Here is a 12,663-nt window from a genome sequence, read left to right as displayed (position 1 = left end):
TTACTTCCAATTCTAATTTTTTCCCTTTGTCTTGAAATTTGATGTATATTCTAACACTTTGAAAACAATGTCAATGAAAATTTGGCACTTTTGTGGAAGCTGTTTGTTCTAAAATGCCTTTTAGCACATCTACATTAATGAAATGCCTCTGGGTCCTAGGAAAACTGATGTTGACTACAAAGTCACCCTGTTTGTGCCCTGGGTATGACAATATCTCTGATGTCATGAAGACTTTGCTGGAACTGAGCAAAGAGATCCAGTTGCTTCTAAAATTAGCAAGTCCAATAATTTTAGAATATTAGAGCTTAAAGCTGTCACTTCTGTCAGTGGACTCGTTGGTGACAAGACCCAGGAAAGAAGTAGTGGTCACAGAGCAGACTCATAGTGGCTCTTAGGTCCTGACCCATAGAGGACACCAGGCCATGTCACAATGGCATGATCAAACACGGGTATTAGGAATACAATAATCAGTGGACATCAGAAATCAGGGAGATGCCCTCGATGTACACTGGATCAGAAAAGCACACTGGATGGCGGATGAGGCCAATGCTAGAAATTGGCCAATGTCCTCTTTCAGAAGAGGCAGAATGCGGAGACCTTCCAGCTGATACCTGCGCGGAGCAAGGTCACCAACAGGCCGCTCCTTGTGAGGCGTTCAGTGGTTCCCCAGCTGAAATTAATCACTGGGTCCCGGGGCTCCCACAGCACTGTTGCCTTTCTTACAACCTTTAGAAATAAGGGAAGTGCTTTGTAAACCAAAAAGCACTGTGCAAATGTCAGGCGCTGGGGGCTTGGCAGGGGAGCAACAGATAATGCATCTTTTCCGCTGCTGAGTCGGGAACCAATTGAGAGAACGACTCACGCGCCAGCCAGAGCGACAGTCCGACTTATTGCGGATAACAGCTGGCTCGGGTGCAGGCTCCGGGACCTCCCCAGGACTCCTGCACCCAGTCAAGGCGACTGGCTCAGGCCCGAGCCCTGCTGACAAGGCAGCACACGTTCCCAAAGGAGCACTTCCTCCTCCGTGGCTAGGCCTCGGGGCGGGGCCGGATCCAGGCCGGAAGTGTAACTGTGAGTTCCTCCGCCTGGAAACACCAAGAGGAAAAGAAAGTTCGTCCACGTTGAAGACCTTATGTGCTTGATTTTCAGTAGGTTATGTATGCTTACCAGGTAGGCTTTGGCTTTATGTGGCAAGTGAGTGAGACCTCAGGGGACATATTCTTTAGTGGGAACTAAGTGGCCATACAAGCTTTAGGAAGGGTGGAGTTCATTTGGCTCCAGTGAGAAGGGGTAGGTGATAATGTAGTTGGCCCTTGGAGTATGCATGGAAGTGCACCAGGTGGAGCAGAGAAGAAAGGGAATTTGTTCCTAGTAAAGGAGGCATCAGGGCAAAGCCGGGAAAGCTGAAACCCTTTATGGGAAGAAGTGAAACACAGATGAACACAGAAAGGCGTTTGAGAATACAAAGCTGTATACTATGCCATCTTACTTTTCTCTACACCAAGGGTGAAGGTCAAATTCAGATTAATATCCATTCTTTTAATCTCAAAAACAATCAACAGTTTTCCTTTAGATCCTATTACCATAAATAAAGAAAGCTTTTGTAATTTGCTTTTCTTTGGGGAAAACAAAAAGTCTTTAAAAACTGTCTTGAAGGAGAAACAACCTGTATGAACTCACAAATACAGTATTGGGGTGTGATACCAAAAGGCACAGTTCAATAGACGGTAGAAAATAGAGGTGATACCATTAGTTACTCATGTTTCTTGAAATATTAAAGGACATCTATATCGTCTACAGCAATACTTGAGAAAATACCCTTTCTTACCCTGTTTGCTTCTTTCGTGTTCCAAATGTGATCAGAACCTCTCTCTTCAACAGCCTCCTGGAAAACAAAAACCTTCTTCACCTAGGGGAAAAGAACACCTCCACATTACTCACTTATGTTCTGACTTAAATATTCACAATATATAGAAGATATGTGAAATATATATATATATATATATATATATATATATATATATATATATGTAGTTGAAAATATAAATTCCCATTCAGTATGTAGAGAATGTATTGGTTCTTCAAGACTAAAATTCATATCCAAATATATTTCCCCATATGCACTGCTTCCCATACATTGAAAAACAAAACATTTTGGCTGCTTCCTCCCAGTTTAAGTTTTTAGGATTCTCTTACATGCATTTGTCAGAATTATGTTTTTGAGTAGCTTCCTTCACTTGGGGGAATGAAATCACATCCATCTGTTATCTGAACATTTTCAAATAAGCTTTCCCAAAGTCGGAGGACAGTCCTCACCTATACACTCTAACAGTCAGAGTCACTTTCTCTAACATTTCCTATCACAGATACTTCCACAGCCACTTTCCTAGATTTAAAGGAGCCCCAGGGCATGTCCCCTGCACTAGCTTCATTGCTTCTCCCTGTCCCCACCTGGCCTTGCTCATCTGCTCATGAGTTATCTGTTAAACCTCATGACTCAGCTGGGCTTCACACCAGCATCCCCAACAAGCAAACATCAATTGGAACTCTTGACCAGAATATTTCTAAATGTCAGCTTGTCCTCAGCCTCCACATGGCTGTTGCTTCTGTTTCCAGAAGTCCATTGTTCTGGTGTGGCTATGACTCAGAGCACCCAATGGCTCAGGAAAAAATATATATCTCTCTCTTACAAAATGTCAAGGAATTGATATATTTAATAATAGTGAAAGATTATACAAAACAATTAAAACACTTAATTGAGATGTGGGTGAGCAAACCATTCACCAGAATTAAATACAAACAATTAGCAAACTCAGGTGAAATTCTCACCCTCTCAAGTAATCAAAGCAGTACAAATTGAAGCAATGATAAAATTTGTTAAGACAGATACTTAAAAGACACAATGCTGTCCAGGTTTAGAAAGAGAGATGTTCTCACACACTTCTGATAAACTGATACTATCTTTAGTGAAAGCAATTTCAGAGTATAGGCTTCCAATTTTAAAATGCTATCATTAGGATAAAATGAGAATTAAAATGGATACACATCATTATTTGTATTACTCAAATACAAAAACTAGTAATATCCTTAATGTCTGTTTTTAAACAAATGGTTAAATAATTATTGATGGTGCTGATAAAATTTTTAATACATAGGACAGTATATTTGCATGTATATGTAGCATAATAATGAAAAGTGTAGAAATACATAGAAAAAATAATAAATGGAAATATATTAAAATATTAACAATGATTGAGTTTTAATGATGGCTGTGGGTGACCTTTTATACTACCCTAACTTCCCTACATTATTCAAATTTTCTTCAATAAGAATATGTTGTGTGTATATATAGTAAGGGGAAAACTTTTTAGAAGATATTTGAATTGGGAATCAAGAGTCCTGGATTACAGTCCAAGTTCTGCCACTAAGGTAATTGTCGAGGTTTAGATAATTTATATCATCTCTCGGAGCCTAATTTTTCTATTCTAAAAGTGTAGTCGCTTTGTAATACATCAGTTTGACCAGACTGAGATGGTTGCTAAGATTCCTTTCCCAGCTAGGGCTGGTGCAAAATGGAGATAGTGGAAATGAAGCTGTAGTCATGTTGTTCTGCTGAGTATGTCAATGCAGAGGACCAATCAGTTCATGTTCATTGTCACTTACCTGCTGGCCCAGCAGGACGCTGTGGGGAGGCAGTCAGACCTGAAGCTGCTCCACCCCCCCTCAGATCTTCATTCAGCTTCTCCAAGTCCTGGACCAGGAGTGTGATTAGCTCTATGAGGAAGAGGGCCCGCTTCTCCTGCAGTATACATGCAATGAGAATTACACAGGTTTGGTTTGTCCTCATGGACACCAGCTCATGCCTCTAGGTCTCGTCTTGTCCTAATTCTCCTGAGTTTTACATTTGTCTATATACTCTGCCCATTTTGCAGAATCCAAACCCCAAGATCAGACACAAGACAACAGGCATAGAGAGACTTTTAAACCTTCTCTCACTATTGTAGGGTTAAATCCTACGATTAGTCAGTACATACTTACCTAGTGTCCGTGAAGCTCTGACTGAACCATGACTGAAATAAATAGGAGGTGGGATTTATTTATTAAAGTCCACATTTCTATTCAGCCCTGAAGTAAGTCACAGCAATCAATTTGTTAGGATTGAAGTTTCCTTCCAGCCCTATACTAAAGGATTTTAAAGTAAACTCAGAGCATCCCACCTGCATAATCAGTTGAAACTCCAGAGTGTCATCTTCTCTATCAAAATTAACATTTATGCTGGCTGGGCAGTTCAAGGGGAGGTGTCAGGCACACATGGCATCTCCTCTCCCCTCAAAATCCCATGGAAAAAAAATTGGTGAAACTAATCTGAAAGGTGTAAACTGTAATCCCAGTGGCGCAGGAGGCTGAGATAGGAGGATCACGATTTCAAAGCCAGCCTCAGCAAAGGCGAGGTGCTAAGCAACTCAGTGAGACCCTGTCTCTAAATAAAATACACAATAGGGCTGGGGATGTGGCTCAGAGGCCGAGTGCCCCGAGTTCAATCCCCAGTACCAAAAAAAAAGGTGTAAACCCAAAAGCCAGGAGAAGGTGAGGAGTGCCGATAGCAGATGAAGAGTTTTAGTGCGGAGCTAGGAGACACAAAGCAGATGGAAGACAAGAACTTATGAAGGGGACTGAGGGAAGGTCTCATGGAACAGAATGAAGGCGTCTGGACAATGAGATGACCGGTGACTGCAGGTACAGTGTGACAGGTGGAGCTGAGAGCACAGGAGTGAGAGGTAGCCTGTGTGGTGGATGTGTAGACAGTCCCCTCCTAGTTCTTCTCTACCCTGGTGAACAGGTCTGCCATGCCAGCCACTTCTCCCTAGCTAAAATTGAGAGGAGATTGTTTTTTTGTCCCCAATTTTTCATATGGTAAAATACACTTACCATGAAAATTTGCCATCTTAACCATTTCTAACTGATAGTTCAGGGTTTTTAATAAATTCATAATGTGATGAATTTACCACCACCCATCTCCATACCTCTTTTCCTCTTGTAAAACCAAACTCCATTTTATCACAGTCGACAGTAACTCCCTGTTCTCCCTCCCCATGGCTCTTGGCAACCACTCTCCTACTTTCTGTTTCTTGGATTGTGGTTTTACTCATCTCGTGTAAGTGGAATCATACGGTCTATCTATTGTGACTTTTTCACATGGCCTAAGATCCTCAAGGTCCATCCGTGTTGTAGCATGTGACAGAATTCCCTTGTTTTTTAAAGACAGAATAATATATCATTGTGCAAACGGTCCCCAGCTTACAATTTTTTTCAACTTTACGATGCTATAAAAATGAAGTGCATTTGAATTCTTATTTTTTTTTTCTCCTGCACTGATACTCCGATAGTCTCTTGCCACACTGGGCAGAGGTACAGCGGGAAGCTGTATCTCCCAGTCAGCCAGGCAGTCCTGAGGGTAAACAGTCCCTACTCAACAGTGCATGGGTTGCTAAGCTATGGTGTTTTGGTAGGTCACATGTACGAAATGCATTTTTGACCTCTGATATTTTCAATTTATGACAGGTGCGTTGGGAATGTGGCCCCATCATGCGTTGAAGGCCATGCGTACATACTGCATCTTGCTTAGCCATTCTTGTATCAATGAACACTTGGCTTACTTCCAAGTTTGGCTGTTGTGAATAATGCCACCATGACCATATGTAAACAAATATCTCTTTGTATCCATGATTTCAACCAGGTATTTACCCAGGAATAGACTTCCTAAATCATATGAGAATTCTAATCCAGTTTTGGGGGGCCTCCATACTGGTTTCCACAGTAGCTGCACCATTTACCTTCCCACCAACACTGCACAAGGGTTCCAATTTCTTTAAATCCTCACCTCCATTTAGTTTGTTTATTTTTGTTTTTGTTTTTGTTTTTGTTTTTGTTTTTAAGTAGTAGCCATTCTTCTCCACTTCTCATGAGTGGAGAAGAGTTGTTCTTAAATTTTAAAAAGTAAAAATATAAATCAATTTTTTAATTTTTTAAAAATTTTCTCAACTTTAAAAGCCATGTGAGGAAAATTAGGGCAACTAGTCAGTAGTCCCACCACAGAGAAAGGCCTCCATTTGATTCCAGGTAGGGGAACCACAGTATGACAGCCTGCTTCCCACCCATCCCAGTCAAAGTTTGCAAGCAGCCCTTCCAGCCCTACCTATGGAGCTCCAAATTCACTCTTGTTATTGTTTTAGCATTAAATATAAGCAAAACACCTAATATTTACAATGTGAATTTAATTTAAGCAGAAAAAATAATGACCCTCCCCCTACTGCCACCAAAGAAATAAAGATAACTTAGGGCACAGAAGAGAACTAAAAAAGACAAGCAAAACTAAATCTGCAAAACCGAGAATTACATTCTATGAATAAATGAGCCATGAGGGAATTAGAAAGGACTCTCAGAATTCAAAAGTCTGGCTGCACAATTGCAGAAATTTAAAAAGTGCATTGATAAATGTGAAAGTATCTCCCAGAGAATACGAAAAAAATGGTTGGAAAAATAGGAGAGAAGTTTTAAAGGCAAGAGATCAATCCATGAAGTCCAATATCAGATCAACCAAATGTTCTGGAAACTGAGAACAAAGAAAGCAGAGGGGAAGAAAGTGTCAAGGAAAGGACTCCGGAGAACATGCCAGAGCTGAAGGAGAACACGAGTGGCTAGATTAAAAGAGAGCCCCGAAGTAAAGCCAAGGATGAACAGAGACCCCAACCTAAGCATGGCATTGTGGAACATCAGGAGGTCAGGGATAAGAGATTGCAAAAATATACAGAAAGAAAGAAAGGAAAAAGAAAACAAAGGACAGATCAGCATAACATCAGCCTTACCCCCATTGCTGAATCAGAAGCAGTGGAGCAGGACAGAGGAAAGTGATTTCCAACCCCAAATTATATATCCAGGGAAAGGGTCAAATGGGCACTTTCAAGTAGTGAGGAATCCAAAAGCTTCCTCTCATGGTCCATTTTTTAGGATGTTCTCTGAAGACAGAACCCAGAAAAAATTAGGGTATGAAATGAGAAGGCAAGGAATCAATGAGACCCACAAAAGCCAACCCAAGGAACAGGGAGTAGAAACCTAGATTAGGCCCAAAGACAGAGGGTTCAGAGAATTAACAACAGAAGTACAATTTCAAGTCTGCAAAGGTCCTGGAGTTTAAAAAAGTTCTTTTTGAACTAAGTGCTAGCCACCATCTCCACTGAGTGGCAAAGTCATAATGAGTTTTGACCCAAGAGAACAAACTCAAGTGTAGTAGTTTACGTGTCAGTAAACAATATTTACATGATCATAATAATATAAGCCAAGCTTCCCAATTTGAGAATCAACATGCAGAGGAATCCTGGGAAAATTCACAATGGTTGCAGAATACAGGGTAGCTGTTACCAGCCCTGACTAGGAAAGGGGGAGAAGTGGAAAGAAGGACTCATACAGGGGGTTCTTCATATTACAATGTGGAGACTCTGGATGCAGTGGCTGCAATAGCAATGAAGTCTAAGATGTCATTCAGAGCCACATAAGTGACCCGGGGAAGAAGAAAGAAGAATACAATGTTGTTAAACCAGCTTATGAACAATCAGATCCTCTCCATCGAGGAAAAAAAACTGATACTGACAAATCAAGAAGCAAGAATAGAAACCTATTTCTATTATTATGTCATTGTTGATTTTAGAGATTATGAAGGTGACAAACCAAAAGGGCCCAAAACAGGAAAGGCTGAAAAGAGTAGTTGCCTTTTGAGAATGAAGGTGTGCTAAGCAGAGCCCTGCTTGGCCACCTTGAGAGGAGGCTGCCTGAGAGGGGAGCCAGGGGCTGTGAACAAGAGAAAGGGACAATCCAGACTTCTGTGAGAGCCAAGCTGGGTGTGGGACTGAATTTTCACTGGTAAGCCAGTGAGATCCACTTGGAACTGGGAAGTTGCCACTGAAGATGCCCATATACCAGGCATGGTAGTGCACACCTGTAATCCCAGAGACGCAGCAGGCTGAGGCAGGAGTGTTGAAAGTTCAAGGCTAGCCTCAGCAACTTACCAAGGCCCTTAGCAATTCAGTGAGACCCTGTCTCCAAATAAAATATTAAAAAGGATTGGGGATGTGGCTCAGTGATTAAGTGCCCCTGGGTTCAATCCCCAGTACCAAAAAAAAAAAAAAAAGAAGAAGAAGAAAGAAAAAATTTCCATTATAAACCAGGGGTCCCTTCCTTCTACCTGCCCCACCCCAGGAGAGAGCTTTGCCTTCCACTCTTCCTAAGCCTGCATGGCCAGACATCTATCATGTGTACAGCAGCCCCACACATGCAGGGGTAGACCATCCCCATGGATGCCTGGAACTGTAGACAGTACCAATACCTATCAATACCATGTTTTTTCCAATAGATACATACCTATGATAAATTTTAATTTCTAAATTAGGCACAGTAAGAGATAAAAATAGCAAAAAATATTAAATGATGATAATGTACTTTAACAAAAGTAATGTGAAGTTTTCCTCTGTCTCTCCAAATACCTTTTTCTTGCTGTTAACATTGGGTAACTGAGATCAAATTCTTGGATGGGGGAAGACTATGTATTTGCATGACCAGTTGGCAATTCCTGGCTGTGTGACTCAATAGTAGAATTATTATTTAGTCGATAGGTACAAGTTTATCTTACAATGCTATCTAAAAATCATCAGGTCTGGCAGAGCTTGGTGGTGCACACTTGTAATCCCAGCAACTCTGGAGACTGAAGCAGGAGGATTGTAAGTTCAAGGCCAGCCTCAGCATTAGCAAGGCCCTAAGCAACTAATGAGATCCTGTCTCAAAATTAAAAATAAAAAGAGCTGGGGTGTGGCTTGGTGGTTAAGCACCCCTGGGTTCCATCCCAGTACCAGTAAACAAGCAGGCACTGTTGATTTGAGGAAAGCAGAATGGGTGTCTAAATTGGGATCCCATCAATCTAATACTCCTGGATGGAGCCCCAAAGCTCTGCCAGATGAACAAAATGCACATCTGTCTTTTCACTCTGAGTCGTGGAGTCAAGGAATTCCAGAAATGAAAGGTCTCAGCAATCACCTGCTCTAACATCAGCATCTCTGCCTGTGGGCAGCTGGAACTCTGGGGAACTTGCTGCTCAGAGGACACCCTTGAGGGTTCATGGAAGAAGGAGGCCTGGTCTGAACTTCTTCAGACTCCTCTCTCTTTGCATTAAATCTTTGGGAATAAGGAAGAACAATGACAGCAAGATGGTGAAATCCAGTCTGCAGAGAGAAACAAGGGGCATCAGCAGAGCTAGAAAGGTTTCCTGGAGGCCTAGGGCTGACCATAGCATCTCCCCCAGGCTCCTCGTCAAGGCAGCCCAGGGGACCTCGGAGGCTCTGCTGAGCTGAGGTCCTTGATCCGGGAGGTTGAGACATCTAGAGCTGACAGTGCCCTTCTGCTGCTTCTGGGTGTGTAGGCCATGCCCAGGGACACCCCTGCGTCACTTCAGTGAGGCCATGGCGCCCTGGACAGGTCTGGGCTCTCTGCATCATTCTGTTGGGGTTTGAACTCTTCAGTCAGAGAAATTTATTAGTTTTTCAAACTTAATCAATAATATATTATAGTCGTAATGTCTTGTATAAATGTTAAACACATCTAAGGAGAAAAAGAACAGCCCTTGGTCTCACATCTTCCTTCCACTTCCTCTCTCTGTGGCCACATGCACGCGTGATTTCGCTTGGTTATAATCCAAAGGAGCATATAGTTTTGTATTCAGGCAATAAAGTTTTAATGATACATACATGCATGACACAAATGGCTAGAAAGCAAAATTGGTGCAGGCTTGTAGGGGAGACTTCGTTTTAAAGGGGAGAGACGTGGATGGTGGCACAGGCTGGAGCAATGCATTGGGATGGTGCTTATGGAGATCTTAATAAAATTCCTCCTCTTCCCTTATTATATTGACCCTTTACCAAGTCACAGTGAAATTAGTTACATGTGTTCAGCCTGAATTTGTGCCATTTGAGTTTTTAAGCATTCATGGTACTTAAAGAGAAAGAAACCCAACACGTGCGAAAGCATCACTCATGGCACCAGAAAGGACCCTGGAGATATTACTCTTGACCCATTGAGAAACAAATTGTCCGCAGCATTGGAATTATGTAATCAAGCCCTAATTTTTGTATTTCTCTGTCTTGCCATGCAAATCCAGGTGACCTCAAGCAATAAGTCAATAAGCATTTATCTGCAATTTACCTTGAGACCAGAGCTAGATATTAGGAAGTTCACAAAATGACAGGCCCTGTTCTTACAAATTCCTTGAAAAACAAAATTCAGGCAAACCTACATTAAATGGCCAGTGAATAAGCATATTACATATCTCATTGTCACTATGTTTTCTGCCTATATTCTCCTTATATTGTGAAAAAAAAAACACATTCATTTCTCACAGTTCTGGAGATAAAGTCCAGATCAAGGTGCTAACGTATCTGGTGACTAGTGGGGGAGGAAGGAGGAGAGGGAGGGAGGAGGAAAAGGAGGGGGGCAGACAGAAGAAAGGGAGAAATCAACCCCGTTCATCCTGAGCAGACAAAAGCACTGAGCTAATAAACTGCTGGAATGGATAAGGTCTAGTCACTGGAACAAAGGGCCATCAAGAGATGTCACTCCTCCTCTCTGCACCCTCTCAGTATCTTCTTAGCCTAAACTCCTTCTCCCCAGACCCATCATGGACTCTGTGCTCACAAGGATGGAGGGCTGCCCTTGGCTTGACCTCCAGAGAGCCTTTCCTTCTGTGGCAACACCCACGGAGCCCAGCCTGGGAGCTATGGTACCTGGGATCTCCTTGAGGCCCTGCTTATCTGAGTGCCTTTGGGCAGGTCACCTAATCTCTCTGACCTTCATTCTAAGTGTCCTTATCACACCTGTGTGATCCACCCTCTGTGTGAACTCTAAGATTCCTTCCTGCCCAGAATCCCATGACACCATTGCTGTCTGTGCCTGCCAACCCCTGTCTCCTTGCCATCCCAAGGCTCTGGGCTCTGTGCTGACTGAGCCCTTGGGACCGCGGCCTCCCCCATCATCTCCTGCCTGAACTGGTCACAGCGCTCAGCTCTCACACAGGCCTAACTCTTGGAAGAAAACAATGACTACCTAACACAGCACACAGATTCAATAAACAAGGTGACACTATTTATTTCAAGTTTGGGCACATCAGGCTGGACTCAGAGGTCATCTTGGGGGCTCACCCTGCACGGTTTTGCAAAACCTGACTGAATCCACCCAACTCGAGTTATGGTTTGGATATGAGGTGTCCCTCAAAGCTCCCGCGTTAAGGCAGGAATGTTCAGAGGTGAAAAGATTAGATGATGAGAGCTGTAATCTAATCAGTGAATTAATCCACTTGATGGATTAATAATTTAAATGGATTACTGTGTGGTAATTGTAGGCAGATGGGGTGTGAAGGAAGGAGCTGGAGGAAGTAGGTCACTGGGGGCATGCTTGGTAATTACATATCTTATTCTAGCTCCTGATGCTCTTTCTCTGCTTGTTGGCTACCATGAACTGAGCAGCTTTCCTCTGCCACACCCTTCCACCATGATGCTCTGCCTCACATTGAACCCAGAACCACCGAGTCAGCCGACCACAAACTGAAACCTCTGAAACCACGAGCCAAAATAAACTTTTCCTCCTCTAACCTGTTCTTGTAGGTATTTTAATCACAGGGACTAAAAGTTGGTCAACACACCCAGGCCCAGTCCTTTCGCAGTCCAGGATATTTCTGGCCCAGCAGGAGCACCAGAAAACCCTTAGTGGATTCTCTTGTCTGCAGGAAGCCCCTCCTCTGCGAAGCCCATCTTCTCTTCTCCATCCTCCTCCTCCCAGCCCCAGCTCCTGGCTTCTCTTTGTCCTTTTTACTAGCAGCCTGAGCATGAAGGCCCCTCTTCAAGGAGCAAAGAACACCTCTTGCCATTATCCATCACGAGGACACATCGGCTGCCTGGACTGAGGAAAGCCCTAGCTAGATCCACACACTCCTTCAACTCTCAAAGGTGGAGGAGAATAGGGTAGAGGAGGCTCACAGCTGCATCTGAGGCTGGAGAGGCAGAGGAGGTGGGTGCAGATGAAGAGATTTACCTGGGGAGGGAGGTGGGTAGGAAGTCAATTAGTATCAGTGGTCAAAGCACTGAGATGGGCTCCAAGAAGAGGCCCAAATAATGCATCCTGTCCCTCTCCTGAAGGGCTTCTCTGTCTAGCAAGGGAGACAAGTGCATGAGACAGAACCAGTAATTGCATAAAGCACCCTGAAAAAATGCCTAATGCAGCATCCCAAGGGAGTTCAGGAAAGTCACCATGGATTCTGTCTGGAAAAAAGCAAGGTAGACACTCAAAAGAAAGTAGAATTTGAAGACTTCTGAGATCTTTTTCAGTTTTATTTAATAGTGGTGATAATGACACATCTTTGCCTCATATCTACAAAGTGGCTCCAAGGCCTTTACTCCATTCCATCCAATTCACTCATATCCACTCACTAAGTGGTTGAGCCTACTATGTGGCAGGTACTGCTGTTACTGCTGTTGACCGGTGACGAGTCCTTGCTTCCCCAAGGTCGAAGTATAACACCAGAGAAGCACGGTGAGGCAAGTTTAGAGTGGAAAATAGAAGTTTATTGAA

At 43.0% G+C, this 12,663-nt stretch overlaps 1 protein-coding gene across 5 annotated transcripts in view; it reads left to right on the top strand.

The window, feature by feature from the left end:
* Positions 1-12,663, top strand: part of KIF13B (kinesin family member 13B) — a 533,579-nt gene that overhangs the window by 221,366 nt on the left and 299,550 nt on the right. The window lies entirely within an intron of this gene.

The sequence above is a fragment of the Spermophilus citellus genome (genome assembly GCF_964194105.1).
Source record: "Spermophilus citellus genome assembly, chromosome: 16".
NCBI classification, from domain to species: domain Eukaryota; kingdom Metazoa; phylum Chordata; class Mammalia; order Rodentia; family Sciuridae; genus Spermophilus; species Spermophilus citellus.
The sequence above is the reverse complement of the archived record's forward strand: the minus strand, read 5'-3'. Positions and strand labels throughout refer to the sequence as shown.